Source organism: Schistocerca gregaria, chromosome 3 (genome assembly GCF_023897955.1).
Source record: "Schistocerca gregaria isolate iqSchGreg1 chromosome 3, iqSchGreg1.2, whole genome shotgun sequence".
Classification (NCBI taxonomy): domain Eukaryota; kingdom Metazoa; phylum Arthropoda; class Insecta; order Orthoptera; family Acrididae; genus Schistocerca; species Schistocerca gregaria.
In genome coordinates, this window is record NC_064922.1 from 408875200 (window position 1) to 408881199 (window position 6000).

General features: G+C 44.1%; 1 protein-coding gene across 1 annotated transcript in view; it reads right to left on the reverse strand.

Annotated features, from left to right (window-relative positions):
* The window catches only part of LOC126354321 (uncharacterized), a 44662-nt gene extending 41121 nt beyond the window's left edge, over positions 1–3541 (reverse strand). The window contains exon 1 of the transcript XR_007565298.1: positions 3107–3541. The gene's annotated coding sequence lies outside the window, so the exon portion shown is untranslated. The remainder of the gene's footprint in view (positions 1–3106) is intronic.
* Positions 3542–6000: the final 2459 nt, after the last annotated feature.

Consider the following 6000-nt stretch of genomic DNA (forward strand, 5'->3'; position numbering starts at 1 on the left):
GCCGTATACACTTAGTATATTAAGAAACACTGTGGACGTCATTCGTAAATCTCATTTCAATGTCAGCCATTAGTGAGTAGAAAGCAAGACGTCTCATTTATGAAGCAAGGTGGCGGACTTCGACTGGATGGTGACGTAACTGCCGCTTATCGTTGCGCAATGCCTTTTTTTTAGTCGCGCTGGTCGCTGCAAAATACTAGCGCGAGTTATTTACAGACGAATGGAAAAACTGGTAGAAGCCGACCTCGGGGAAGATCAGTTTGGATTCCGTAGAAATGTTGGAACACGTGAGGCAATGCTGACCTTACGACTTATCTTAGAAGAAAGATTAAGGAAAGGCAAACCTACGTTTCTAGCATTTGTAGACTTAGAGAAAGCTTTTCACAATGTTGACTGGAATACTCTCTTTCAAATTCTAAAGGTGGCAGGGGTAAAATACAGGAGCAAAAGGCTATTTACAATTTGTACAGAAACCAGATGGCAGTTTTAAGAGTCGACAGCCATGAAAGGGAAGCAGTGGTTGGGAAGGGAGTGAGACAGGGTTGTAGCCTCTCTCCGATTTTATTCAGTCTGTACATTGAGCAAGCAGTAAAGGAAACAAAAGAAAAATTCGGAGTAGGTATTAATATCCAGGGAGAAGAAATAAAAACTTAAGAGGTTCGCCGATGACATTGTAATTCTGTCAGAGAGAGCAAAGGACTTGGGAGAGCAGTTGAACGGAATGGACAGTGTTTTGAAAGGAGGATATAAGATGAACATCAACAAAAGCAAAACGAGGATAATAGAATGTAGTCGAATTAAGTCGGATGATGCTGAGGGAATTAGATTAGGAAATGAGACACTTAAAGTAGTAAAGGAGTTTTGCTATTTGAGGAGCAAAATAACTGATGATGGTCGAAGTAGAGAGGATATAAAATGTAGACTGGCAATGGAAAAGGAAAGCGTTTCTGAAGAAATTTGTTAACATCAAGTAATGATTTAAGTGTCAGGGAGTCGTTTCTGAAAGTATTTGTATGGAGTGTAGCCATGTATGGAAGTGAAACATGGACAATAAAATAGTTTGGGCAAGAAGAGAATAGAAGCTTTAGAAATGTGGTACTACAGAAGAATGTTGAAGATTAAGTGTGTAGATCACGTAACTAATGAGGAGGTACTGAAAAGGATTGGGGAGAAGAGAAGTTTGTGGCACAACTTGACTAGAAGAAGGGATCGGTTGGGAGGACATGTCCTGAGGCACCAAGGGATCACAAATTTAGCATTGGATGGCAGCGTGGAGGGTAAAAATCGTAGAGGGAGACCAAGAGATGAAAACACTAAACAGATTCAGAAGGATGTAGGTTGCAGTAGGTACTGGGAGATGAAGGAGCTTGCAAAGGATATATTAGCATGGAGAGCTGCATCAAAGCAGTCTCAGGACTGAAGACCATAACAACAACAACAACAACTTGTCGGGATCGCACAGCTACCATGGGAATATGGATGATGCAGTGGGTTCAGAAAGCCCACAAACAATACCATGCCCTATCTTCGAGATGAGCGACATGTCCAGATGTCTTCGGTGGGTGAGAGATTGGGGGAAAGTCGTAGAAACTGTGTATCGAGGAAGTGCAGGACAATAGCGTCAACACGCGGCCGCCCTCTATGTTGTTAAAAGTAAAAACCTCTCACTCACTGAAGACATCTGGACATGGGTTGCCTTGACACTGGTACTACGACTAACGACTTGTGGCACAGAGTTGAATCGCATGAGACAACTTACCGGCATCTGTCGCCAAAACTCGAATTCACTTCGTACCCAGACGGATTAGAGCCATTGTTGTTGACGAGGTTGCAGCCTTGTGTGTCAGATTTCGCGCCCTGTACTCCTCCAAGTCACCCACAAATTTACTCATGTATTCGACCTACTAAGCTGCATACGTACAAAATGCAAAACAACATTTCGTCACTTTCTATCCTTCCTGGGATTGCAATTTCAATGCCTAGCAATGTATAATACGAGGACGCTATATATATATATATATATATATATATATATATATATATATATATATATATATATATATATATATATATATGGCTCTGAGCACTATGGCACTCAACATCTTAGGTCATAAGTCCCCTAGAACTTAGAACTATTTAAACCCAACTAACCTAAGTATAGCACACACACCCATGCCCAAGGCAGGATTCGAACCTGCGACCGTAGCAGCCCCGCGGTTCCGGACTGCAGCGCCAGAACCGCACGGCCACCGTGGCCGGCCGCTGTCAGATTGCCGGAAGCATTTCGTAAGTACTTCTCCGTCTTTGAAACTGTACGATGTTATACTTGTGATGTTGATGAGACCAGAACTTCTCATGATGTGAAGAGTACGAAATAACTGGAAATTTAAGGTAAAGTATGGAAAAAATATTTTGACCGACAAGTACAAGTTAATAGTTATTCAGTTTACCTTGATATTCTATGTAAAGTGGGAAACATTTTCAACGATAAAGAAGCAAAAAAGAAAATGTTGCATCGCTACGAAGTAATACACACGCTACAAAGTGGCTTGAGGAACACTCTTCTGAGTTTAAACACTTCCGCTGGTCACCAAACTCTAGACATATGAACATTATTGAGTATATCTAGGATGCTTTGCAACGTGCTGTTCAGAAGAGGTCTCCACATTCGATTTCCTTCGTACCAAGAGGTCTACCCCTGGGTACAATCATGCTTCCATATGCAAACGCAAACATTTTTGCATCAAGGCATTGACCGTATTGTCTAATTGTGAGGTAAATGATTAACAATTAGGGCGATTACTTTTCAAATAATTGAAGGGCCAAAGAAATTGGTACACCTGCTTAATGTCGTGTAGCCCCCCCCCCCCCTTCTCCCAAGAGCTCGCATAAGTGCCGCAACATTACGTGGCATGGACTCATGGACTCGACTAATGTCTAAATTAGTGCTGGAGGGAACTGATACCATGAAGTAAATACTGAAATAATACACACACAGGAAGTTTCGTAATTACTGATAATTCGAATATCGCGACCAAATGCTGGCCTGGCACGAGGAACCCCCCTAAGAGAGGTCCAAAACACGTCCAACTCCTGAACGACTCACCACTTCCTAATTAACCTCCGTTTGATTCTTCGGAGCGTCCTCTGGGTCATCCGTCGTCTCTCTTCTTCTGGCGGCATCGTTGACAATCCTGACGACGGCGCACAGGATGTCGGTCTCCTCGACAGTCTTTCCACAGATCGCCTTCCTAAAGGCGAAGATGCGCGGCTCGTCTGTCACCGGGGCGGCGGAAACCTCCGCCTCAGCTGTAGCTTCACTTCCGTCGCCACCGTCACCCTCGTCGGCCTTGACCGAAGAACTCGTCAGCAACAGGAGAAGCGTCATCAACAAAGACATCGTGACGAGCAGCGGCGGCTGCAGCGTTGCCCGTAGCGACCTCATAGCGACTGAAGTCGCCAGCGAATGCAGCGGGGCTGCCAAGACGACCTCAGACGTCACCGCGAATAGTTCGTATCGCCTGCGAACCGGTGAAGACTGGTCAGAGTTGCTCTCCTTTCTCCCATATGTGTCCCACTGCACACAGCGATAATCTTTAGCTTTCATATCACCGACTGCAGAACAGCACACATCTCAAAACGCAATGCACACGTCTGAAGAGGATGGAAGGTTACTCTTCCGATGACTGTCAGGACTTGATGAGGCGTAACCGAATGTTATGTCCTAAATTGAGGCATGCAATACAGTGACAACTAATTTCAAAAGTACTCTGCGTACTAGTTAACTCATTCAGATCACTGTGAGACAAGGGCACCACCTTCGTGGAAAAATATTTGCAGTTCAGAATGAGATTTTCACTCTGCAGCGGTGTGTGCGCTCATATGAATCCTCCTGGCAGATTAAAAGTGTGTGCCGGACCGAGACTCGAACTCGGAAGCTTTGCCTTTCGTGGGCAAGTACTCTACTGAGCTACCCAAGCACGAATCACGACCCGTCCTCACATCTTCAATTCTGGCAGTACCTCGTCTCCTACCTTCCAAACTTCACAGAAGCTCCTTTCTTCCAGGAGTGCTATTCTGCAAGGTTCGCAGAAAAGCTTCTGTGAAGTTTGGAAGGTAGGAGACGAGGTACTGGCAGAATTGAAGTTGTGAGGACGGGTCGTGAGTCGTGCTTGGGTATCTCAATCGGTAGAGCACCTGCCAGAGAAAGGTAAAGGTCCTGAGTTCGAGTCTCTGACCGGCACACAGTTTTAATCTTCCAGGATGTTTCATGTTTGTGGTTGTCTACGGAACCATTATTCTACCCATGCATCCACATCTTTGTCTTTCTTCTGAGCTGCACAAACGTGGAAACCCCATGGGGAGGGATCGGGTCTATATGGAGGATGTGTAAGGTATTCCTAGCGAAATTTCTGCAGCGTACTCGAAATTGAACCATGGACCTTGCCGTTGGTGGGAAGGCTTGCGTGCCTCAGCGATACAGATGGCCGTACCGTAGGTGCAACCACAACGGAGGGGTATCTGTTGAGAGGCCAGACAAACGTGTGGTTCCTGAAGAGGGGCAGCAGCCTTTTCAGTAGTTGCAGGGGCAACAGTCTGGATGATTGACTGATCTGGCTTTGCAATATTAACCAAAACGGCCTTGATGTGCTGGTACTGCGAACGGCTGAAAGCAAGGGGAAACTACAGCCGTAATTTTTCCCGAGGACATGCAGCTTTACTGTATGATTAAATGATGATGGCATCCTCTTGGGTAAAATATTCCGGAAGTAAAATAGTCCCCCATTCGGATCTCCGGGCGGGTACTACTCAGGAGGATGTCGTTATCAGGAGAAAGAAAACTGGCGTTCTACGGATCGGAGCGTGGAATGTCAGATCCCTGAATCGGGCAGGTAGGTTAGAAAATTTAAAAAGGGAAATGGATAGGTTAAAGTTAGATATAGTGGGAATTAGTGAAGTTCGGTGGCAGGAGGAACAAGACTTCTGGTCAGGTGACTACAGGGTTATAAACACAAAGTCAAATAGGGGTAATGCAGGAGTAGGTTTAATAATGAATACGAAAATAGGAATGCGGGTAAGCTACTTCAAACAGCATAGTGAACGCATTATTGTGGCCAAGATAGATACGAAGCCCACACCTACTACAGTAGTACAAGTTTAAATGCCAACTAGCTCTGCAGATGACGAAGAAATTGAAGAAATGTACGATGAAATAAAAGAAATTATTCAGATAGTGAAGGGAGACGAAAATTTAATAGTAATGGGTGACTGGAATTCGAGGGAAGGAAAAGGGAGAGAAGGAAACATAGTAGGTGAATATGGATTGGGGTTAAGAAATGAAAGAGGAAGCCGCCTAGTAGAATTTTGCACAGAGCACAACTTAATCATAGCTAACACTTGGTTTAAGAATCATGAAAGAAGGTTGTATACGTGGAAGAACCCTGGAGATACTAAAAGGTATCAGATAGATTATGTAAAGGTAAGACAGAGATTTAGGAACCAGGTTTTAAGTTGTAAGACATTTCCAGGGGCAGATGTGGACTCTGACCACAATCTATTGGTTATGACCTGTAGATTAAAACTGAAGAAACTGCAAAAATGTGGGACATTAAGGAGATGGGACCTGGATAAACTGAAAGAACCCGAGGTTGTACAGAGTTTCAAGGAGAGCATAAGGGAACAATTGACAGGAATAGGGGAAAGAAATACAGTAGAAGAAGAATGGGTAGCTCTGAGGGATGAAGTAGTGAAGGCAGCACAGGATCAAGTAGGTACAAAGACGAGGGCTGTTAGAAATCCTTGGGTAACAGAAGAAATATTGAATGTAATTGATGAAAAGAGAAAATATAAAAATGCAGTAAATGAAGCAGGCAAAAAGGAATAGAAACGTCTCAAAAATGAGATCGACAGGAAGTGCAAAATGGCTAAACAGGGATGGCTAGAGGACAAATGTAAGGATGTAGAAGCTTATCTCACTAGGGGTAAGATAGATACTGCCTA